Source organism: Bufo bufo, chromosome 2, assembly GCF_905171765.1.
Source record: "Bufo bufo chromosome 2, aBufBuf1.1, whole genome shotgun sequence".
In the NCBI taxonomy this organism is placed as follows: domain Eukaryota; kingdom Metazoa; phylum Chordata; class Amphibia; order Anura; family Bufonidae; genus Bufo; species Bufo bufo.
Genome location: NC_053390.1, coordinates 286552704 through 286578471, shown reverse-complemented (window position 1 = coordinate 286578471; position 25768 = coordinate 286552704). Strand labels below are relative to the sequence as shown.

The window sequence follows — 25768 nt, the reverse complement described above, 5'->3', positions numbered from 1 at the left end:
GATTTAGATCTTGAAAATGTTTTGATTGTTGTACATCCTATCACTCCAGTAATTTATATATTACCAAAGATACATAAAACTCTGATAGATCCTCCTGGGCGACCGATTGTCTCTGGTACGGGTTCTATTTTCTCACACATAGCCATCTTTTTAGACAAGATATTATGTTCTTTTGCCACTGATGCACTGTCCTATATCCGTGATACTCCGGACTTTTTACTGAAACTACAGAATGTAGACTTGTCCGGTCAGAGTAATGTCATTTTGGTTTCCTTTCACGTCACAAGCCTTTACACTTCTATTGATCATGACAGGGGCCTGCAGGTTGTACAGAACATGTTACACCTTTCTATGTTTTCGGATGATGCTCAATATTTATTCTGTCACTTCTGGATATTGTGTTACGATGCAATTATTTTTTATTCTAAAAGGATTTCTATATTCAGCAAAAGGGCGTGGCCATGGGGTCTAATGTGGCCCCAACACACGCTAATATGCATACAGTCAGGTCCATAAATATTGGGACATCGACACAATTCTAACATTTTTGGCTCTATACACCACCACAATGGATTTGAAATGAAACGAACAAGATGTGCTTTAACTGCAGACTGTCAGCTTTAATTTGAGGGTAATTACATCCAAATCAGGTGAACGGTGTAGGAATTACAACAGTTTGCATATGTGCCTCCCACTTGTTAAGGGACCAAAAGTAATGGGACAATTGGCTTCTCAGCTGTTCCATGGCCAGGTGTGTGTTATTCCCTCATTATCCCAATTACAATGAGAAGATAAAAGGTCCAGAGTTCATTTCAAGTGTGCTATTTGCATTTGGAATCTGTTGCTGTCAACTCTTAAGATGACATCCAAAGAGCTGTCATTATCAGTGAAGCAAGCCATCATTAGGCTGAAAAAACAAAACAAACCCATCAGAGAGATAGCAAAAACATTAGACGTGGCCAAAACAACAGTTTGGAACATTCTTAAAAAGAAGGAATGCATCGGTGAGCTCAGCAACACCAAAGGACCCGGAAGACCACGGAAAACAACTGTGGTGGATGACCGAAAAATTATTTCCCTGGTGAAGAAAACACCCTTCACAACAGTTGGCCAGATCAAGAACACTCTCCAGGAGGTAGGTGTGTGTGTCAAAGTCAACAATCAAGAGAAGACTTCACCAGAGTGAATACAGAGGGTTCACCACAAGATGTAAACCATTGGTGAGCCTCAAAAACAGGAAGGCCAGATTAGAGTTTGCCAAATGACATCTAAAAAAGCCTTCACGGTTCTGGAACAACATCCTACGGACAGATGAGACCAAGATCAACTTGTACCAGAGTGATAGGAAGAGAAGAGTATGGAGAAGGGAAGGAACTGCTCATGATCCTAAGCATACCACCTCATCAGTGAAGCATGCTGGTGGTAGTGTCATGGCGTGGGCATGTATGGCTGCCAATGGAACTGGTTCTCTTGTATTTATTGATGATGTGACTGCTGACCAAAGCAGCAGGATGAATTCTAAAGTGTCCGGCAATATCCGGCAATATTATCTGCTTATATTCAGCCAAATGCTTCAGAACACATTGGATGGCGCTTCACAGAAGGACAATGAGCCAAAGCATACTGCAAAAGCTACCAAAGAGTTTTTTAAGGGAAAGAAGTGGAATGTTATGCAATGGCCAAGTCAATCACCTGACCTGAATCTGATTGAGCATGAAGGGAAAATGCCCCAAGAACAAGCAGGAACTGAAGACAGTTGCAGTAGAGGCCTGGAAGAGCATCACCAGGGATGAAACCCAGCGTCTGGTGATGTATATTTATTCCAGACTTTAGGCTGTAATTGACTGCAAAGGATTTGCAACCAAGTATTAAAAAGTGAAAGTTTGATTTATGATTATTATTCTGTCCCATTACTTTTGGCCCCTTAACAAGTGGGAGGCACATATGCAAACTGTTGTAATTCCTACACCGTTCATCAGATTTGGATGTAAATACCCTCAAATTAAAGCTGACAGTCTGCAGTTAAAGCACATCTTGTTCGTTTAATTTCAAATCCATTGTGGTGATGTATAGAGTCAAAAATGTTAGAATTGTGTTGATGTCCCAATATTTATGGACCTGACTGTATGTATGTATGAGACATCTGGAGGAGGACGTCATCTATGTTTGCCACCATTTCTCTCACATTTTGAGATAGTGGCGTTACATTGATGACGTCTTCCTCATTTGGGTAGGAACTCTTGAATCCTTACTTTCTTTCCATACTTTTCTTAATGATATCGATCCTGGAGTTAAGTTTACTGTTGTATATTCTTTCAGTCATATTGAATTTCTCGACACGACTGTAAATATACTGAATGTTTACCATACAGTCAATTCTTACGTGTGAAACGAATTGTTTCTGATGACACGATCCTTATGAGTACCCTTGTTAATATGGTTCACAAATTTCAGAATAGGGGTTACTCCAATTCAATATTACAACCACAGAAAACCAAGGTACTCGCTCTTGATAGACAACAAACATTACAGAGTACAGTCAGACCCCGCTCTGGATCTAGGATTCCTTTTATTTCTACTTATAGTGAGCACAGTTTGCGCATTAATTCTATCATCAAACGCCATTGGCCTATGCTCTCTGGGTGTGTAAAGGATGTTCCTGAATTTACAATTCCCCCTTTATTCTCTTATTGTAGGTCCAGGAATCTTCGGGACCAACTGGTATCTGCTAATGTATCATATAATGTGAGCCCTGCACAGACTTTACTGTCCATATAAGTAAATCTGGTTGCTTCCCTTGCTTGAGATGTGTCAACTGCCGCCTGCTGATCAAAGGCGACCGTTTTACACATCCAGTCACAGGACAGACATTCCCTATCAAGCATTTTTTGACATATAATTTACTTTATGTGGGTGAGACTCTTGACCTTAAAACTCGACTCATCCAACATTGCTACACTATTCGCAAAAAGCGTCAGGATTTACCAGTGCCCAAACATTTCTCTGAACACAAACATAGTGAACATCAGCTGCGGTTTCAGATAATTGACCATGTCCCCCTATTAAGGAGGGGTGGCAATAGATCTGACATTTTGAATAAAAAAGAGCTTCAATGGATCTTTAAATTTAACAAGTTGAAACCCACGGGACTCAATACCTACAAAAAATTGGAGCTCACAAAGTACCAGTACAAAAATATTTTATTTAAATTACAATAAAACATATATAAACGACATTGTCATTTAAAAAGAAGTTAGCAGAAAAGAACACCATCCTAGTGAGACACAGGCTATATATTTATATTATAGTATAAAAACTTGTTGTTAAACATATATTAAGTGAGGATAAGTCTCATATATTACATCATTATGCACATAAAGAACAAGAACCTGCAAAATATTCACAGCAGTGCTAAGGAATCACAATATCAGGCAATATACTGCCCACAACCTGGGACAAGATATGAAAACTGCCCTGGAAACAGAGATGCCAGAGAACCTGATAAGAGGAGACTTACCCAAAGAGCTCAGTGTACCCAAACCAGGATGGCGCTACCCCGACGCGCATTTCAGCGTGCCTTAGTTTAAGAGAAATAAGCGTGAATGGTCTGTTTTTCTCGTCCTTCTTTCTTTCCCTCTGTCTAATAGTCTCAGTGTCCCTCCCTCTCCTTTCCCTTGTTCTCCTGTCTTGTCTCCCCCACCTACCTCCATTCATCTTGGATTTGATGACTGATGGATGTATATTTGTAAGGAAATTTGTTACTTGAAAATGTAATTATCCTGTGATTAATTATATATATGTTTACTATGATTTTCAATAAAAACAAATTGAACCATAATAGTCTCAGTGTCCAAGGCACCAACTGAGTCCGAGGAACTCATGAAAGTGGGTGTCATGTCGCACAGAGACAACTTAAGAGTGTGGAGTGGAGTTCTCTACCGTTATCTGCAGCCGGCAGGATTCGTCTTCTCAAAACGTAGACACCATTGTACCACAAAGGTTTTTTCGCAAAGTGAAATCCCTTTTATCCACATTTAGCCTGCCTAAAGACTGGGGGGGGGGGGGGGGGGGGTTCTTAATTTTCAACTACACTATGTGGAGGGGCAGTTTAGGTTTAGGTATATCTGATCATGGGTAACTGATCTCATAACATGAACTAGGAGACAGTTCTTTGTGGGAGGTTCTTGAATGTCCATCTGTCATTACAAGATCTCTATTACCGTTACACAGTATTGTTGCACATATGTGGGCCCTGAGTAAAAGAATTTCCAACTTTATAGCTACTTCTGATGAGATCCACTTTGGAATAATAGAGAATTAGACCAAGTCAACTCTCTCCAGGATTCTGAGTTCTGGGTGTGATGTGGAATTACCTCTTTGGCTTACCTTTGAACATAATATACAGTACTTCTTTTCTTTGAACAGTTGCAAGATAGATATGATCTCCCTCGAGCAGGCTTTTATAGGTACACCGTAGGACATGTTGGCTAATCTCTCAATTTTAAAATCAGTTTGAGGGTTTAGTAAGACTGCAGAGTGCACCTGTCTTTGCTATTATTTTGTTATATTGTTATATTATCACATCCACATAATTGCTATCTTGTGTAGGATGTCTATTGTGGTACTTGTGGTTCGCTGCGGGCATCCTCCACTGTATGCATTTTTGCTGGGGATCGTCATTAGCAACGGGCCACAAGTGCAGGATTTGCTCCCCTGTATATACTGTATATGTACAACTGCATGTGGGTTTGAGCACTTCCTGCTTGTTTAATACCACGCCATTCTTTTCAGTTTGTATATATAGAGATGCCTGGAGGTGTATAAACTCCAATTTAAATGTGCCTGTTTTCCATCTACAGGCTACATTTAGGTGCACCTGTGAGGCCTGGGCCTTATCAGCCAGTCTTGAGTGGGACTCGCAGACTCCTCCCTCCTCCTATTGCTAGCATGGTTACATGCTGGAGGTAACTTTTGAGGTGTTTGTGAGTCGGCCTCATGCTCCTGTAATTTGCCCACTGGCTCCTGGTATTGCCCACATAGGCACAGGTAGGTGAGTGTTAGGTCCCGAGCTACTTGAGAAACCTTGGCATGGTGCTCGGACTCAGACATGTCCTACACCGTTCTAGAGAATAGCAACATGCTGTGACAACCTCAACGGTGTCCGGGGGACCCAGCATAGCATTGGGGCCACCCTAAACCTAGCTATGGCACTGTAACAGTGTGTGGACCCACTGTGCCAACTAACAGGTTTGGCTTTGGGCTAAACCAAGGGTGTTGTCCTGGTAGTCCCTTGGTTTTCACACTTTAACCAATATAGAGGGATCTTGTCACGCTTCGGTGTGGGAGGGAAACCCACACCGAACGTAGGAGGGAAAGGGGTGAGGGGAAAAGGCCTGGAAACTAGGGAAAGGAGCAGGTCACCTCCTAGAGAAACCATAATCAAAGTCCTGACTGCAAGTATGAATTGACCCAAGAGGTAGGTGAGTTCATACACAGGAACCTGAAATCCTAACTCACCCTGTAGGACCCTGGTACTAATCTCAGGACAAGAGACAACCTGTTCCTCCAAATGGTAGGAGATACAGGAGTCTCCCTCAGGCCTAAACACAAATGGCAGGGAAAAGAGCAACACAAGAAAACCCCAACAATAAACAACAGGGGAAGGAGACACTTAACTTCAAATGGCTATGGAAGCACAGGAACTTCGCCAAGATCCAAACACCAGCAATCCACAACAAGACTGAAGCTATAAACCGCACAGCATGGTGGGAGAAGCCAAAATAAATAGGGAAGGTTAAATGCCACATAAGCAACACCTGAGGTAAGGGGTGTGGCCATTACCAGAAACAACATAGACACAAATTGATCCACAAGGAACCTATAAAACCATTTGTTGCCAGTCTCACTGATCTCCTGGCACCTGTCACGGGAACGTCCGTGACAGATCTGGACTTTGCCAAAAGGAATCAACCAGGCTGCTACCTCCTGGAGAAGTCCTGGTGTAGTTGGCAGCTGACCCACCATTAGAGACACCGGTGCAAGGAACCAAGAAGTTAGGCAACATGCGTAGTCTGAATACAGTCCAAGGTCAGGGCAGGCTGAGTACATGTGTATACGAGTAAGCAATCTAATTTCAGGCCAGGCAGTGTTCGTACATATCTGAGGAAGCAATCCAAAGTCATGGCAGGCAGCAAAGTATCATGATTCGTACACAGGCTGGCAGACTAGCAAACACTAGAATACCGAAAGTAAAATTACAGGCAACAAAGTGAAGCAATCATCCCAGATAAAAAGGAAGGCTGATAATCACCTTAACAGCTCATTCACATAACTATCTTTTTAGTTGCAGATGCGCTAATTCCCTAGCTTCTCTTCTGTTATCCAAGATGGCTACATACAGTTGAAACCAGAAGTTTACATACACTAGATAAAAAGACACATATGCATCTTTTTCTCAATATGTGACATGAAATCAAAATAAACCTTTCCTGTTTTTGGTCAATTAGAATTACCATATTTATTATTATTTGCCAAATGCCAGAATAATTAGAGAGAGAAAATGTTTAAAGGCATTTTTATTACTTTCTGCAATGTCAAAAGTTTAGATACACTAAGATTACTATGCCTTTAAACAATTCTGGACTGCCCATATGATGATGTCATGTGTTTGGAAGCTTCTGTTAGGTTTGTTGGCAACATCTTTAATTAAAGACACAACTGCTTCTTTGTGTAGCATCATGGGAAAGTCTAAAGAAATCAGCCAAGATATCAGGAAGAGCATTATGGACTTGCACAAATCTGGCTCAACCTTGGGTGCAATTTCAAGATACCTGAAGGTGCCTCGTTCATCTTGTGGGGATTTGCTCTGGTAGGCATGGTAAGCGGACGCAGTACAGAGGCGAAAACAAGTTTGTAAAGCAAAAATTCAGTGTTTATTCACACATAAGGCAAAAGTAAAACGACTCAGTGCAGTCTTGGTGTTAGTTCACACAATGCAAAGTCCACAGAACAGAAATATCACCTTGTTGGCCGTTTTATCCCCAGCAGTCCACAGCAGGCTTTAGGGGGCCTCTTTCCCAGCGTGCGGCTCTCAGCCCTTTAGCACGGCACCATGCCTCAGATCCCAAAACAGAGACCCCTTGTTGCTGAGCCCAGCTGTCTTTTAAGGACAGCTAGGTGTTGTCAAAACCCGGACCGGCACTTAAAATCCAGTCCGGTGTTTGACCCCACTTGGCTGCAAATCAGCCCAACAGCACACACTGGGAGGAAAATACCTGTTCTCCCAGACCATACCCTTAACTATGTCACATACCCCCCCCCCCCTTTGTTCAACCCTGAGGAGGTGAACACTCGCCAGACAATGTACTCGGGACAGGGCAGAATTTTCTCCCCAACAAATAAAAGCGGAGAGACTCGAGTGCCCACTTGATAGCCAGGCACTCTCTCTCCACTATACTGTACCTGGTCTCGGCTGGGGTGAGCTTACGGCTGAGGAAGACAACGTGATGCTCCTCCCCGTTGACTTCCTGGGACAGTACAGCACCGAGGCCTACATTGGAGGCATCCGTCTGTACTATAAATTCCCGCTTGAAGTCAGGGGTCACCAAAACCGGGGACCCACACAGGGCCGACTTCAAAGCGGAGAACGCCTCTTCCACCTGACCATCCCAGCGAACCATCACAGACTTATGTCCCTTCAAGAGTCCTGTCAATGGAGTGGCTATCATAGCAAAGTGGGGGACGAACCTCATGCAATAGCCCACCATCCCCAGAAACGACTTTACTTGCCTAGTAGTGACAGGTCAGGGCCAATTCCGTATCGCCTCTATTTTGTTTACTTGGGGTTTGATGACTCCGCGCCCAATGACATACCCTAGGTATTTAGTCTCCTCTAACCCTATTGCCCATTTCTTTAGGTTAGCTGTTAGTCCAGCCTTCTGAAGGCAGTCCACTACGGCCTGTACTTTGGGCAGGTGACTTTCCCAGTCGGTACTGTGTATGACAATATTATCCAGGTAAGCCGAGGCATACCGCCGATGTGGACGAAGCACAATGTCCATTAGACAAGCAAATATAGTAGATGGCGGCTCACCCTACACAACTAGTGGACCTAGGTGCTCTTGTGCCAGGACTGCCCTACAGTCCTTTAAGGAAATAGCTCAAGTAAGTATATAAGGTGGAACAGGCACTCTATCACCTGAAGCTGCGGAGAGGTATTTCTATAGGTGAGTATCGTGTTTGGATACAGTGTACACTGAGACAGTATATGTCCATTAGACGTTGAAAAGTGGCGGTGGTGCCCTGCAGACCAAAGGGTAACACCTTATACTGATACAGCCCCTCAGGCGTGATGAAGGCAGTTTTCTCTTTGGCAGCCTCCGTTAAGGGCACCTGCCAGTACCCTTTTGTGAGGTCCAAAACAGAAAAATACCGTGCTTGTCCTAACCTCTCGATTAGCTCATCCACCCGGGGCATGGGATATGCGTCAAATTTAGATATTTCGTTCAGCTTATGAAAATCGTTACAAAACCGCAACATCCTGTCCGGCTTGGGTATTAAGACTATCGGACTGGCCCATTCACTTTTTGACTCCTCAGTGACGTCTAGCCGCAGCATTAGCTGCACTTCCTCCAAGATGGCTTCTCGCCGAGCCTCGGGTACCCGGTATGGTTTTAACCAGACTTTTGCCTGAGGTTCAGTGACATTGTCATGCCGGATTGTGGAAGTGCGTCCAGGGAGGTCCAAGAACAAATCCGTGTTCCGACTAATTAACTCCCTGGCCTCCTGAGCCTGTTTAGAGGAGAGGCTGTCAGCAATTTTTACTGTGGCAACCGCTTCCCTTGCTTCAGACAGAGGGGCCGGAACCTCTTCCGCTAGAAAACCCGGCCGCGGACTGTCTTTAGTACAGGTCTCCCTATCTTTCCAAGGTTTTAGTAAATTAACATTGTAAACCTGCTCCGGCTTTTGCCGCCCTGACAGGTGTACCTTGTAATTTACCTCTCCAACTTTCTCGAGTACCTCGTAGGGCCCCTTCCACCTAGCTAGGAACTTACTGTCCAGAGTCGGTACCAAAACCAGATCACCCGGGTTAAAATTCCAAACCCGAGCCTGGCTGTGGCAAACCCAGCCACTGTATATTGTCATTCCTGTATGTACGATGTTATTGCATATGTGTATGCCACTTTAAAGAACCAAGCGTATATATGTTTTGTGTAATATGGTTCAGGTGGGCTGTAACGTTCCTATGCTGGCTGCATGAAAACCGCCAGCATTCATGCAATTGTATGTTGTTATGTGAGGGGACCCAGATAGCTAATTGTATTGTATTTGTGTATTCTGAGCGGCATTCACCTAATGATATGCCCTCAGACTTCAGCTATCTGGGATATGTTAATGTCTGTGTTTGCAGGGAGGGTGTGACATTGTGTGTTTGGGTGGGGATTCCTGTCTTGTCTCTCTGTGTGTATTGGCGATGTCCTTTGTCCTGAGAGATAATTGAATTACTTCTCGCTTGTCTCCAGGACAGAGGATATTGTGTATTCGTCTGTCTGTGATGATTGCATCAACCCAGTGTGAGGTAATTCTATCACGGACAGAGGGGAGGATTTTGTGGGGATGTGTTGTAATATATTGATTGGTTGTATTTCAAACCCCTGTGGGCAGTACTATGTTTTTGGTTTGTGAATAAAAGAGGCTGTACGTGAAGTACAGTCAGTTCCTGTTTTAACCCTCAAAGTGAAGTGTCGTCTCATTCTTGGGGGAGGATTTATTGTATGCTGTACCGGCCTATTTGGATCATTGCCTGCTTTTCCTGTCTACCAGCGGAGACCTTGTGGATCGTGCTACCTCTCCGCTACAATTGGTGGCAAGCAACGGGATTTCAACTACCCAGCAAAGCAACTTTCGGCAGAATTCTAGCAAATAGAAGAAAGGAAGCAGCAATTCGTTAGTTTACTCATTCGGTTGAAAACGGAACCCGGGAACATGTGGAAACTCACGAACGGCCGGTGAATGGGCATGAATTATGCACTTTTGAAACGAAGTACTTTGAAAGAGTTACTGGAGGCAAGGGGAACAGTAGCCAGCAACAAGACAAAGGTTATATTAATCGCAGAGCTAATGGAAGGAGACAGAGCCGCGGCTGCTGCAGCACCTCCAAGGGAGGAGGAGCCAACAGAATTTGAGAAGGAATACAGGAGCAGGATGGCTCTACTTCCACCAGCGCTATATGACCAGATGGCTGACCAAGTTTTTGGAGATGTGCAGGAATACATCATGCTTCGGAGGTCGCAGATGAACCAGCAGACTGGAGAAAGAGCCACGACGCCTGTTAACATCCTGCCAGGGAAAGCTAAAATTCCCTACCAAGCTTTTAAGAGCTATTCGGAAGCGGAAGGTGAGGTAGATGACTACCTGCAGGATTTTGAACGGTTATGCCAGTTGCACAATATCAGTGCGGAGGATCGGGTACCCCTACTGGCAGGGAGACTATCTGGTCGCGCCGCAGAGGCATATCGTGCCGTACCTGACGAGGACAGTACAAACTATGCCAAGGTAAAACAGGCCATTTTAGCTAGGTATGCGATTACCTCCGAGGCCTACCGACTAAAGTTCAGAGACATTAAAAAGCTCGCCAGAGACACTCACACAGAATGGGCACACCGCCTACAACGAGCAGCAAAGGGGTGGTTGGAGGCCACCCAAGTTAACACCCTGGAAGACCTGTTCCAACTCATGGTAATGGAGCAGTTCTTTGACGGGATACCCGCGCACCTGCAGAATTGGGTGCGGGATCGGAAGCCACGCACCCTACAAGACGCAGCCAAGCTAGCAGATGAGTTCCAGGATACCAGGAGGGAACAGCGCACTCAATCGAAACCAACCTATGGATCTACCACACCAGTACCAACCGTAAACACAGCCGTTCCAGCACGCCCGGGGGTAAGAAATAACACCTACACCCCCAGGTATCAAGCTCGCCCCCCGATACGATGCCACACCTGTAACCAACAGGGACATATGCAGCGGGACTGTCCCCGCAACCGACCACGGCCCAGCTGGAACCCCCCGGTACCCAACAACCGGGCAGCGGTTCATTGTGCCCAAGCGGAACCCTACAGAGTACCCGAGGTCCTAGCTTTCACCGAGGAGCCCCTGGGCACACTACATGAGGTGAACCCTATCCAAGCCGCCAAGGGCACCGACAAGAGGTACAGGTGGAGGGGAGAAAGGTACAGGGGTTACGAGACTCTGGGGCTACTATAACGCTGGTCCGCAACCACCTAGTACCCAAAGGCAACCTCACGGGGGAGGGTGTAGCAGTGCGTGTAGCAGGGGGAGCGATCTACAAGATCCCCACGGCCAAAGTCCACCTGAATTGGGGAGCGGGGAATGGGAATGTGGAGGTGGGCCTGATGCAGGACTTACCCGCAGACGTTATTTTGGGCAACGACCTGGGGGAGCTGACTTCAGCTTTTGTTCCCCAGTCCATCAGCCATGAAGCTTATCCGGTTGAGACATGGCAACAGGCTCGCACCACAGCACCACCTAACCACTCTGAGTACTCCTCCGGACATCCCCAAGCCGATCCGTTAGGATCAAACTGGGTATGCCGGCTTTGTTCTGGGGGAGCATTGTGGCAAACCCAGCCACTGTATATTGTCATTCCTGTATGTACGATGTTATTGCATATGTGTATGCCACTTTAAAGAACCAAGCGTATATATGTTTTGTGTAATATGGTTCAGGTGGGCTGTAACGTTCCTATGCTGGCTGCATGAAAACCGCCAGCATTCATGCAATTGTATGTTGTTATGTGAGGGGACCCAGATAGCTAATTGTATTGTATTTGTGTATTCTGAGCGGCATTCACCTAATGATATGCCCTTAGACTTCAGCTATCTGGGATATGTTAATGTCTGTGTTTGCTGGGAGGGTGTGACATTGTGTGTTTGGGTGGGGATTCCTGTCTTGTCTCTCTGTGTGTATTGGCGATGTCCTTTGTCCTGAGAGATAATTGAATTACTTCTCGCTTGTCTCCAGGACAGAGGATATTGTGTATTCGTCTGTCTGTGATGATTGCATCAACCCAGTGTGAGGTAATTCTATCACGGACAGAGGGGAGGATTTTGTGGGGATGTGTTGTAATATATTGATTGGTTGTATTTCAAACCACTGTGGGCAGTACTATGTTTTTGGTTTGTGAATAAAAGAGGCTGTACGTGAAGTACAGTCAGTTCCTGTTTTAACCCTCAAAGTGAAGTGTCGTCTCATTCTTGGGGGAGGATTTATTGTATGCTGTACCGGCCTATTTGGATCATTGCCTGCTTTTCCTGTCTACCAGCGGAGACCTTGTGGATCGTGCTACCTCTCCGCTACACTGGCGATTATAGACTCTACTCTGGGCTTGCTGAGATGCCTCCATATGTTCCTTAACCAGCGGCAACAATGTCTCCATTCGCTCTTGCATCTGAGTGACATACTCAATCACACTTTTTTGCGGTGTGGGTTGTTGTTTCCACGCCTCTTTGGCTATGTCTAACAGACCACGCAAATGTCGGCCATACAGCAGTTCGAAGGGCGAGAACCCAGTAGAGGCCTGGGGCACCTCTCGCACTGCAAACATGAGATAGGGCAGTAGAAGATCCCAGTCCCTCCCATCTTTAGACACCACCCGCTTTAACAGGTTTTTCAAGGTTTGATTAAACCTCTCTATCAGGCCGTCCGTTTGGGGGGGATAGACGGACGTCTGCAACTGTTTTATCTGTAGCAGTTTACTGAGTTCCCTCATGACTTTTGACATAAAAGGGGTCCCCTGGTCAGTCAGAATCTCTTTAGGTAGGCCCACTCGGGAAAACATCTCCATTAACTCTTTGGCTATGAGTTTGGCGGAGGTATGTCGCAGTGGCACCGCCTCCGGGTACCGAGTGGCATAGTCCAGGACTACCAAGATGTGTTGGTGCCCTCTTGCGGACTTCGGTACTGGGCATATGAGATCCATAGTGATCCGCTCGAATGGAACCTCAATAATCAAGAGAGGGACCACGGGATTACGGAAATGTGGCTGGGGCTGGTTATCTGGCAGGTTCGGCAAGACTTGCAATACTCTTCTACCTCTCTGAACACACTGCGTTTTTTGCTTGCCCAGGTGTCCCCCAAGAACATGTTGGTGGGCTAACTCCAACACGAGCTTGCGATACGCCTTGGGCACCACCAACTGTTCAATATGTTCACCCCGTAGTTGATTTACCCGGTACAGCATCTCCTGTTAAACCACAAAACGGGGGAACATAGACTTGGCCCCCGGTTGTTGTGTTTCACCATCTATTATTAATACATTTCCCAGGCTCGGGATAAGGTTGGGTCCCGGTGTTCTGCAGTACCAAAATTATCCCCAGAGACATTGAGGTCGGCCAGCTCAGGCCCCGGAGGCAAGCCCTCCACGTCTCCAACTATTACACTCAGTGGGGTTGTCTCCCCCTCTTCCACCGAAGTGGCAGTCACCCCTACCGCTGGCCCTTCGGCCTCGGGTTCCCAGGGTTCTGGCCTCCCTCCGGAGCAAGGCCATTCTGCTGGGGTTACCCCTGTCTCATGGGCACCAGTCACCCTCGTAGCAGGCCACAGTGCCGGGAAACCCAGGAAGTCTCTCCCGATTATAAGTTCATAATGTAAGTTTGTGGCAACTGCCACTTCGTGTGTCCATCTGCCGGCCCTGTGGTTAGAGACACCAGGGCGGTGGGATAGTCTTTCAAGTCCCCATGGATGCACATAACCCCGCCTTACCGGCCAGTATACTCAGCGGACCGTACCAGGGGAGCCCTTACTAGGGTCACCAGACTGCCTGAGTCCAGCAGGGCCTCCGCTGGAGTGTCTCCCACTTCCACCTGCCACAAGTGATCTAGAGTCCCTGGGGTACCTGTTGCACACAGCTTCCTGGCATATAGCGACTGACGGTAGCCATAGTTAGTGTCCATGGGCTCAACCCGATGGGGACAGTCAGCCCTTACATGGCCAGGCTCCTGACACCGCCAGCAGACTATCGGAGCCAGGTCCGCAGTGGGTACATCCTGAGCGGGTTTTATCGGCTCAAACCTCCGGGCCTGGGGTGGAGATTTCTGGGGTTTGACTGGCCCCCTCCCGAAAGAACCTCCCTTTAGATTCCTGGTAGCCTCATAACGTTCCACCAGGTCCACCATCTCAAGGGCATTGCCAGGAGACACCTGGCCGATCCAGTGCTGGAGAGGGGGTGGCAAAGCCTTCCAGAACATATCAGCTAACAGACGGTCCAGCGTAGCAGTGGGGCTCAGCACATCAGGCTGTAGACACTTTGGCAAGAGGCGAAACAAGTTATAATACTGGGGTCTCGCGGGCTCAGCCGGGTTGAACCCCCACTGATGCACCCGCTGGGCCCGGACCAACACATTCACCCCCAGTCTTGCCAGAATACCACCCTTGACTTTTTGGTAGTTGGCCGCTTGATCGTCCGGCAAATCCACCCACTGGGAATTGGATGTCAGGAACGGAGCGACGACCTCAGCCCACTGATCTCGGGGTAGATTCTCCCTTGTGGCCACCTTCTCGTACATCACCAGGTAGGTTTCAACGTCATCTGATGGTGTCATCTTGGGGATCGCTGGGCCCGGACCAACACATTCACCCCCAGTCTTGCCAGAATACCACCCTTGACTTTTTGGTAGTTGGCCGCTTGATCGTCCGGCAAATACACCCACTGGGAATTGGATGTCAGGAACGGAGCGACGACCTCAGCCCACTGATCTCGGGGTAGATTCTCCCTTGTGGCCACCTTCTCGTACATCACCAGGTAGGTTTCAACGTCATCTGATGGTGTCATCTTGGGGATCGCTGCACGGACCGCTTTCCAGACATCATGGACACTCTGGGACGCTCCTGCCGTCTGTAAAGCCATCACGTGTTGTAACAGCAGCTGGTTTGTTTCTTGCTGGTGTTGGTTAGCCTCCACGAGAGCTTTCATTACAGCCTCTATTTTGTTACGTGACACAGGTTTGAATTTAGCTGGTTTAATCCAGGACATCCAGCCGTACTCGAAAATAAAAGTATTTCGACGTTTACGCCAGCCTCACTGCGTGTGCTCGCTCCGAGCCACCAATTGTGGGGATCTGCTCTGGTAGGCAGGGTAAGCAGATGCAGTACAGAGGTGAAAACAAGTTTGTAAAGCAAAACTTCAGTGTTTATTCACACATAAGGCAAAAGTAAAACGACTCTGTACAGTCTTGGTGTTAGTTCACACGATGCAAAGTCCACAGAAAATATCACCTTGTTGACCGTTTTATCCCCAGCGGTCCAGAGCAGGCTTTAGGGGGCCTGTTTCCCAGCATGCAGCTCTCAGCCCTTTAGCACGGCAACATGCCTCAGATCCCAAAACCGAGACCCCTTGCTGCTGAGCCCAGCTGTCTTTTAAGGACAGCTAGGTGTTGTCAAAACCCGGACCGGCACTTAAAATCCAGTCCGGTGTTTGACCCCACCTGGCTGCAAATCAGCGCAGCAGCAGACACTGGGAGAAAAATACCTGTCCTCCCAGACCATACCCTTCACTGTGTCACAATCTGTGCAAACAATTATATGCAAGTACAAATAAGATGGGAATGTCCAGCCATCATACCGCTCAGGAAGGAGACAGGTTCTGTGTCCCAGAGATGAACATGCTTTGGTCCGACATGTGCATATTAACCCAAGGAAAAAAAGACCTTGTGAAGATGATGGCGGAAGCTGGTAAGATTGTGTCAATATCCACAGTGAAACGAGTACTGTATCAACATGGGCTGAAAGGCCACTCTCCCAAGAAGAAGCCATTACTCAAAAAGAAACATAAAAAAAAAAAAGATTAATGTTTGCAAATGCACACAGGAACAAAGACCTACATTTTTGGAGACATGTCCTGAGGTCTGACGAAACTCAAATTTAACTTTTTGGCTATAATGACCATCATTACGTTTGGAGGAAAAAGGGAGAAGCTTGGAAGCCTAAGAACACCATCCCAACTGTGAAACACGGGGGTGGCAGTATCATGGTGTGGGGTTGTTTTGCTGCAGGAGGGACTGGTGCACTTCACAAAATAGATGGAATCCTGAGGAAACATTATGTGGAAATACTGAAGCAACATCTCAAGACATCAGCCAGGAAGTTAAAGCTTGGGCGGAAATGGGTCTTCCAAATGGACAATGACCCAAAGCATACTGCCAAACTGGTTACAAAGTGTCCTAAGGATAACAAAGTCAATGTTTTGGAGAGGCCATCACAAAGCCCTGATCACAATCCTATTGAGAATTTGTGGGCAAAGCTGAAAAGGCAGGTGCGATTAAGACGACCAACAAACATGGCTCAGTTACACCAGTTTTGTCAGGAGGAATGGGCCCAAATTCCGACCAACTATTGTAAGAAGCTTGTGGAAGAATATCCAAAACGTTTGACCCAAGTCAAACAGTTTAAGGGCAATGGTACCAAATATTAATGAAATGTATGTAAACTTTTGACTTTGCAGAAAGTAATAAAAATGCCTTAAACAATCTCTCTCTCTCTCATTATTCTGGCATTTGGCAAATAATGATAATTATCTTAATCCTAATTGACCAAAAGCAGGAAAGGTTTATTCTGATTTCATGTCAGATATTGAGAAAAACATGCATATGTGTCTTTTTATATAGTGTATGTAAACCTCTGGTTTCAACTGTAGCTTTTAAGATTACCTGAGGCACACTTGGCCACCTTGCTACACCCACTTCCCCAGTACACATGTGTCAATCACTCCCAGGCAATGCAGAATGCAATGCCCCAGATTTCTGATGAATTCAAGTTTTTTTTTATTAAGCGGACAGATTTTAATAAAAAAAATTGTAATAAAAAAGTCATACCTTGGCCTCACTAACTTTATCTGACTTCTATGTCAGTAAAGTGGAACAGGTCCTTAATAAATATGGCGCTCATTCTAAACACCATATTTCTCAATGTATTCACGCCAGACAACTGGCATAAATACATTGAGAAATCTCGATTATAAAGCCACCTACAGCCACCACTAGGGGGAGCTCAGTGTATAGGAATTTATGCAGTTACAATTGACTGAAATGGAAGCTGTAATCATCTGTTTGCACTGAGCTCCACCTAGTAATGGCTGCATGAAAATGCAGTGTTTTCACATCAGAAGAATGAGTTCAGCACTGGAAACCCTTCCCTGGGACCTCCATTGAAGGTACACCTGATGTTAGTCAGGCTCCACCCACCCTCTTCATTTGTTAATAGTACTAGTATGGCAACGCTGGGGCCTAATAGATCCTGGGCTGACCACATGTGATGCAGCTGAGATGAGTGCTCTGATTGGGCCCGTTACATGTGAGTGCAGTGGGCCCCCTCCCCCTGCCAGCCCCGGTCGCGGTCACACCCTCTACGACCACGATTGTTACGCCCCTGATATCAGTGAAGGAGGTAATGTCTGGATCCAAGTACAATACAGTTTTTACAATAAATATTCTTTACAATACAGGCCCTTTCTGGCCTGATTTAAATAATGATTATCTAGGATCTGTCAATGCCCTGCTCGGACGGTGTGCGGAGGTCTGTCAGATTGGCAGCACGTGTCTAACCATTTGTTTTGTTTGTTTTGGAATCATGTTGGATCCGCCTTCCTTCAGGTGCTCTGGGTGGGGTCATTGGCTTAAATTGCCTTCACTCCCAGAGGGCCGTGCGGGTTATAGAATTCAGTCTGGCCTTGGATTCAATGAAGGAAGGATTGTCTGTTCCAGCTCAGATAAGTTTGGTTTCTGTTTTTGTTATTTGGCGGTCTAGGCTGTTTGTGTGTCTCTCCCCTTCTTCCCTTTCACCATCTCAGGGATTCTAGGGTGTTTGCAGTCCAGGCACGAGGACACATTATTCCTACCATCAAGGTCTGAATGTGGGCTTAGCGGCGTAGGGACAGAAGTCCGGGATATGCTAGGAGGTGACCATTCCCCAGCATCTCGCCTAGACACTTGTTTATTTGGTTGTCTGTATATCTGAGATCCTGTCCGCCGTGACATTATAACCCGCCATACTGTGACTGCCATTACTCAGCGGTTTTGTGATGGCATCAATTGATGCACTGGTTGACCGCATGCAGGGATTATCCCTAGAGGTTGTGGATCTGCGTAGTTCGGTCACACCATGTCAGAGTGTTCTGGCATCAGGTGCAGGTCAAATTGGTGGGGAGCCTAAAGTCGCTCTTCCCGAGAAATTTACAGGGGGTGCAGATGATTTTTTTCCGCTTTAAAGAGTCATGCAAATAGTATTTTCGACTGCGTCCATTTTCGTCAGGTGATGAAAGTCAGAGGGTTGGTATAATCATGTCTCTGCTAAAAGGGGACGCGCAATCCTGGGCTTTTTCTCTGCCGCCCGGTTCTCTGGCCCTCCGGTCGGTGGAGGAATTTTTCAAAGCCCTGGGATTGATTTACGATGAACCAGGTCGGGTCTCGATGGCAGAATCTAAATTGCATAACTTATTACAGGGTGAACATACTGCAGAGGTTTACTGCATAGAGTTTAGGAGATGGGCTACTGAGTCGGGGGTGGAACGACCCCGCGTTACGTAGTCAGTTTTGTCAGGGTTATCTGAGAGGATGAAAGATGCCCTGCTTTTCATGAGTACCCGGATACTCTAGAGAATGCTATGTCTTTGCTATACGGTTGGATAGACGTATCAGAGAGAGTGTAAGGGTCCCTCCGTGCAAGGATCCCTTCTGCGTGTGGTTTTGTCTCACCTGCTGCCCAGGGTAATATTACTTATAGCTCTGGGGTAGGGGAGGAACCCATGCAGTTGGGTCAGATATCTTTTCGTTCTGGTAGGAGAAACTTTAGGAGATTACATAAACTATGTTACTACTGTGGTAAAAGTGACCATTTTGTTTTTGCTTGTCCTTTTGTTAAACTGCGTGATGATATGAAAGAAAAAAAACCCGTCCTGACTCTTGGTAGCGTGAATGGAGTAGTGGAACAAGCAGATATGCAAGCTCCCTGTAATTCTCGTTTTCTCCTTCCAGCTATGGTGGCGCTAGACTCAAGAAAAATTTTTGTTGAGGTATTCATTGACTGTGGTGCTGGGCTAAACCTTATTGACTTTCTTTTCATTCAAAATCTGGGTCTAAGTATGTGCACTTTAGAAAGGGAGATTCCGGTGTTTGCAATAGATTCTTCACCTCTTTCTCAAAGGAGTCTCACTCATATTGCACATGGTATTCAGTTGAGGGTGGGTGATTCACATGTAGAGTTTATTTCTTGTTTTGTCATGAGGAATTTGCTTGTTCCTATAGTCCTAGGTTTACCGTGGTTGACAAAACATAATCCAATTATTGATTGGCAGGCAAGACAAATTATTGGTTGGGGAGAGTTTTGTTCGGAGAATTGTCTTGGCACATCTATCTCTGGGGTGTCCACTGCGGTTCTACCTCAATAGCTCTCAGACTTTGCGGATGTCTTTTCGGAGGGTGGGACTCAGGAATTGCCCCCTCATCGTGACTATGATTGTCCTGTTAATCTCATCCCAGGAGCTGAGTTGCCAAAGTCTCGCCTTTACAATCTTTCCCAACCTGAAAGTGAGGTCATGCGAAAGTATATCGCCGAGAGTTTGGCAAAAGGTCATATTAGGCCATCTAAGTCTCCGTGGCAGTAGTTTTTTCTTTGTTAAGAAAAAGGATGGATCACTGAGACCGTGTTTGGATTTTCGGGAATTGAACCGTATTACGGTCCGGGATCCGTATCCCCTTCCTTTGATCTCCGACCTTTTTGATCAGATTGTTGGTGCCAGGGTGTTCTCCAAGTTGGATTTGAGAGGGGCCTACAATCTGATCAGAATCAAGGAAGGGGATGAGTGGAAGACGGCCTTCAATACGCACGAGGGTCATTTTGAGAATCTGGTTATGCCTTTTGGGTTGACGAACGCGCCAGCGGTATTTCAGAGATTCGTCAATGACATTTTTCATCACTTGGTGGGGAGGTTCGTGGTAGTTTACTTAGATGACATTTTAATTTACTCTCCTGATCTGAAGACCCATCAGGATCATGTGAGACAGGTTTTGACGGTCCTTCAGGAGAATAAATTATATGCCAAATTGGAAAAATGTGTGTTTTCGGTGCAGGAGCTTCCGTTTTTGGGATATCTGCTTTCCGACTCTGGTTTCCGTATGGACCTCGAAAAGGTCCGGGCGGTTCTGGAATGGGACTGACCAGAGAATCAGAAAGCTTTGATGCGGTTTTTGGGGTTTACTAACTATTATAGAAAATTTATTCTGAACTATTCCACCATTGTTAAACCTCTGACTGATATGACAAAGAAGGGCACTGACGTCTCTGTTTGGTCGGAGGAGGCATTGCAGGCCTTTTCCGACTATTAAGGAGTGTTTTGCGTCTGCTCCCATTCTGGTGCAGCCCAATGTGTCTCAGCCATTCGTGGTGGAGGTGGATGCATCAGAGGTGGGGGTGGGAGCGGTGCTGTCGCAGGGTTCTTCTCCTGGCAAGTGGGTCCCGTGTGCTTTTTTTTCTAAGAAGCTCTCGGTTGCCGAGAGGAACTATGATGTGGGAGATAGAGAGTTGCTGGCTATAAAGTTGACCTTTGAGGAATGGCGCCACTGGTTGGAGGGGGCTTCTCACCCCGTTACTGTTAATACGGATCATAAGAATTTGGCTTACCTGCAATCTGCCAAGCGTCTGAACCCTAGGCAGGCCAGGTGGTCACTGTTTTTTTACCAGGTTCAATTTTGTTGTTACTTTTCATCCGGGGGTCAAAAACATCAAGGCAGATGCGTTGTCTCGCAGTTTTCCTGGGGGAGGTGATTCAGAGGATCCTGCTCCGATTTTGGCTGACGGGGGTTGTGGTTTCCGCTCTTGCATTCCCGAATTGAGATGGAGGGTGTTGGGAGCCAGGAGGGGGCTCCTGGTTCTTGTCCCCAGGGAGGTTGTTTTGTTCCCGAAGAACTGCGATACAAGGTTTCAAGAACATCACGATACTGTCCTTGCCGGACATCCTGGTGGTAAGTCCACCTGTGACCTTGTGTCCCGGAGGTTCTGGTGGCCCGGGTTACGTAGGAGCATTGAGGATTACATGGCAGCTTGTGAGACCTGTGCATGATCTAAGGTTGCTCATACTTGACCGGCTGGTTCACTCCTTCCTTTATCTATTCCGTATCGTCCTTGAACGCACTTGTCCAGTGCAGTTTCTAGGTAAAATTTCTCTCAGGGCGAGTGTCAAAAAAAACTCCCCCCCCCCCCCCCCGCCCTCAAAACTGCTGGATGTAATAAGTGTCTCCCCATTGTAAAAAATGTGTCACCACATTGCACGGACGGTCACAGTGACGCACCCAGTAAACCCACTGTCCCATAGACTCAGGCTCTCACTCACAGCAGGCTTCTCTCTCAGCACTGCTCCGTGCGGGCGGTAACAGGCAGGCAGTGCGGGCGGCAGTGCTCACCTCACTACTGTACGTCACGCGCCGCGTGACGTACAGTGAGTGAGCGCCGCCGCCTGCAGAGCCTGCCGGTGGGGGGACATTATTTTTAATAAGGATCATTATGGACATTATTTAGAATGGAGGCTGCTGTGGGTGTCATTATAACTGTATAATGTCTGATAGGCCTAGTCCTGAGTTATATTACCCTGCCCTGTATAATAATGTACCCTGATACCCCTTAGTTATATTATCCCACGGGTAATATAACTAAGGGGTATCAGGATGGGTACATTATTATACAGGGCATGGGCAGGGTAATATAACTCAGCTCAGGACTAGGCCTATCAGACATTATAGTTATAATGACACCCACAGCAGCCTCCATTCTAAATAATGTCCATAGTGATCCTTATTAAACTTAATGTCCCCCACAGTGACAGTACCCCCCCCCCCCCACAGACCATCCACAGTGTCACTGTCCCCATTGTAAAAAAATTGTTTGTTTATTTAATTTAACCACATTGCACCCGAGTCGACTCACCCAGTGACCCACTGTCCCGGATCCTCACAGCAGGCTTCTTTTCAGCAATGTTACCGCTCAGGGCGGGCGGTAACAGGCAGGCAGTGCGGCACTCACTCACTGTACGTCACGCGCCTGCGCCGCCTAGTGGGAGGAGCAGGCGCGTGACGTCAGCAAGTGCCGCCCGCACGTACCGGAGCTGAGTGACTGGACTCGGTACGTACGGACAGAGGACTCGGCACTCGGGCGCAGGCGAGATATCAGAGGGAGGGAGCCGGGGGGGCGCACGGCACGAGAGTAATAACAGACAGAGAAAAGACAAGAGGGCGCCTCTGCCGGCGCCCCCCTTCTGACAGCGCCCCGGGCGGGCCGCCCGGACCCGCCCGCCCCTAGAAACGGCCCTGCACTTGTCCATGGACTTTATTTACGGATCTACCGAGTTCCTCGAGGAAAACATAATTTTGGTGGTAGTTGACCGTTTTAGCAAGATGACCATTTTATATTGTTAACTAGTCTGCCTAATGCCAAGACTCTTGCGCAAATTTTTGTTGATAATATCGTGAAATTGCATGGTATTCCTCGGATGTGGTTTCTGATAGGGGCAACGCAGTTTGTCTTCAGGTTCTGGAGGACGTTCTGCTCTCGGCTTGGCATTCAACTTTCGTTCTCTTCGACTTTCCATCCGCAGTCGAATGGGACAGACGGAGCGTACTAATCAGGACCTGGAGAACCTACTTGAGGTGCTTTGTGGCGGAGAATCAGGAGGACTGGTCCTCATTCCTGCCCCTAGCGGAGTTTGCTTTGAATAACCGTAGGCAGGAATCCACAGTAAAATCGACATTTTTTGGCGCATATGGTTTTCATCCTCAGTTGTACCTTTTCGGGACTAGTTCCTCTGGGATGCCAGAGGAGGAAGGTTTTCTTCTACCTTATCTTCTATCTGGCGGAGGGATACAAGTGAATTTGGAGACGGTGGGTGAGAGATATAAGCGAATGGCTGACAGGAGACGTGGACTGGTCCGGACCTGTGTGTGGGTGATCTGGGTGGTTGTCCCACTAAAAATATTAAATTGAGAGTGCCATCTTGGAAACTGGGCCCAAGATTTATCGGCCCGTACAAAATATCTGCGGTGATCAATCCAGTAGCGTTTCGGCTGGATCTTCCGCAGACTTGGAGGATCCATGATGTGTTCCATAGATCTTTATTGAAAAAATATGTGAGACCGGTGGAACCATCGCCATTGCCTCCTCCTCCTGTTCTGGTCGATGGAAATTTAGAGTTCGAGATCTCCAGGATTCTTGACTCTAGAGTTCTTCGGGGTTCCCTTCAGTACCTGGTACACTGGAGGGGATACGGCCCCGAGGAGAGGATGTGGGTTCCGGCGCTGGAGGTCAGCGCCAGCCGACTGGTTAGGGCTTTTCACAGAGCCCACCCGGATAAGGTTGGTCCGGGGTGCCCGGAGATCACCCGTAGAAGGGGGGGTACTGTCATGCCCTGCTCGGACGGTGTGCGGAGGTCTGTCAGATTGGCAGGACGTGTCTACCAATTTGTTTTGTTTTGGAATCATGCTGGATCCGCCTTCCTTCAGGTGCTCTGGGTGGGGTCATTGGCTTAAATTGCCTTAACTCCCAGAGGGCCGTGCGGGTTATAGAATTCAGTCTGGCCTTGGATTCAAGGAAGGAAGGATTGTCTGTTCCAGCTCAGATAAGTTTGGTTTCTGTGATTTGTTATTTGCGGTCTAGGCTGTTTGTGTGTCTTCTGCCCCTTCTCCCCTTTCACCATCTCAGGGATTCTAGGGTGTTTGCAGTCCAGGCACGCCCCTTCTGAAGAAGCTGAGCGAGACGCGCGTCAGGGGTGCGCTCACCAGGGTCTCAAGGTTGGTTTCCCTTCACCTGATATTATATGTATTTTCCATGCTGGCAGTCCAGTGTTATATGTTTGATGCACCTTTGCACGCTATGGTGCTGTTGTGTGGGTAATTTCCACACACTGCATCTTTTTCATATTCCTATTACAGCTAACATGGCTACATTTATATTGTTATTTTGAGCCCACGTTTCTACCTGGCCGGTGTATGAGAACAAGATTCTCGCTTTAACCATGTGGTTGGCACAGGCTAGTGAGTGACGTGCGCTTGGGGGATACATCTGCATTGTTACCTTGGTGGGGCGCTGACTTGCAGTGTCGCCACTTTATTGCTGCTATCTATTTATATATCTAGTTCATGTCTACGGTTTTTGTCCTTTATGTGATGAATTAATAAAATGTTGTTATTTATGTATATGTGTGTTGTTGTTTATCGGATCCAGTCCAGGCACGAGGACACATTATTCCTACCATCAAGGTCTGAATGTGGGCTTAGCAGCGTAGGGACAGAAGTCAGGGATATGCTAGGAGGTGACCATTCCCCAGCATCGCGCCTAGACACTTGTTTATTTGATTGTCTGTATATCTGAGATCCTGTCCGCCGTGACAGGATCCAACCATAGATGGTGGCCTTTGACTTCACCTGCGTTTGGTTTTGACACAAGGCCTACCTGGATAGTGAATCTTCGGGGTTGCCACGAATGAAGGTTAGCAAAATCAGGAGACAGAAATCATAATCAAGCAAAAGGTCAGTGCTGGCATAGTTTATGTGATAGGATAAACCAAGCAGACAAAGTCAAAGGCAAGCTACAGAAATTCAGTCAGGGCTCGGGTTCGGTTTCAAGGTACCACTTGCAGTATATGACTGTGATTTTATATATATATGCTCATACATAAAAAAGGTACAACCATGGCACATACAAAAACTTACAACAATGCATAGTACATACAGTCCTGATCAAAAGTTTAAGCCCACTTGAAAAATGGCAAAAAATCATATTTAGCATGGCTGGATCTTACCTTGGTTCCAAGGAGAGCTTCAACATGCAACAAGAAGAAATGGGAGTGAGACAAAACATTTTTTGAGCATTCAATTTAATGAAAACAACAAATAAACTGAAACAGGCTGTTTTTCAGCTGATCAAAAGTTTAGGACCACATCTCCAGAAAAAAACTAAAGCCCCCCCAAAACAGAAATCCAACTTCCAAACATGAACTCAGTAATGAGTAGCTCCGCTGTTATTGTTTATCACTTCCAAAATTCGTTTCGGCATGCTTGATGCAAGCGTTTCCATGAGGTGAGTGGGAACATTTCTCCAAGTGGTGAAGACGGCCATCTACTGTCTGGAACTGTTGTCCATTTTTGTAAACTTCCCTTGCCATCCATCCCCAAAGGTTCTCAATTGGATTTAGATCAGGGGAACACGCAGGATGGGCCAAAAGAGTGATGTTATTCTCCTGGAAGAAGTCCCTTGTCCTGCGGGCATTGTGTACTGTAGCGTTGTCCTGTTGAAAAACCCAGTCGTTACCACACAGACGAGGGCCCTCAGTCATGAGGAATGCTCTCTGCAAGGTCTGGACATAGCCAGCGGCCGTTTGACGCCCCTGCACTTCCTGAAGCTCCATTGTTCCACTGAAGGAAAAAGCACCCAGACCATTATGGCGCCCCCTCCACTGTGACGTGTAGAAAACATCTCAGGTGGGATCTGCTTCTCATGCCAGTAACGTTGGAAACCATCAGGACCATCAAGGTTTAATTTTTTCTCATCAGAGAATAAAACTTTCTTCCACCTTTGAATGTCCCATGTTACTGCTCTCTTGCAAAGTCCAAACGAGCAGTTCTGTGGCGTTCAAGGAGACAAGGTCTTTGAAGACGTTTTTTGTTTTTGAAGCCCTTCAGTCTCAGATGCCGTCTGATGGTTATGGGGCTGC

General features: G+C 46.8%; 1 long non-coding RNA gene across 1 annotated transcript; it reads left to right on the top strand.

Moving 5' to 3' along the window:
* The first annotated feature begins 155 nt into the window (after window positions 1-155).
* LOC120991459 lies at window positions 156-24209 on the top strand. The gene is made up of 4 exons (XR_005776680.1): window positions 156-166; window positions 1659-1667; window positions 19628-19640; window positions 23783-24209. It is a non-coding gene; the product is annotated as an uncharacterized LOC120991459 (long non-coding RNA).
* The last annotated feature ends 1559 nt before the right edge of the window (window positions 24210-25768 follow it).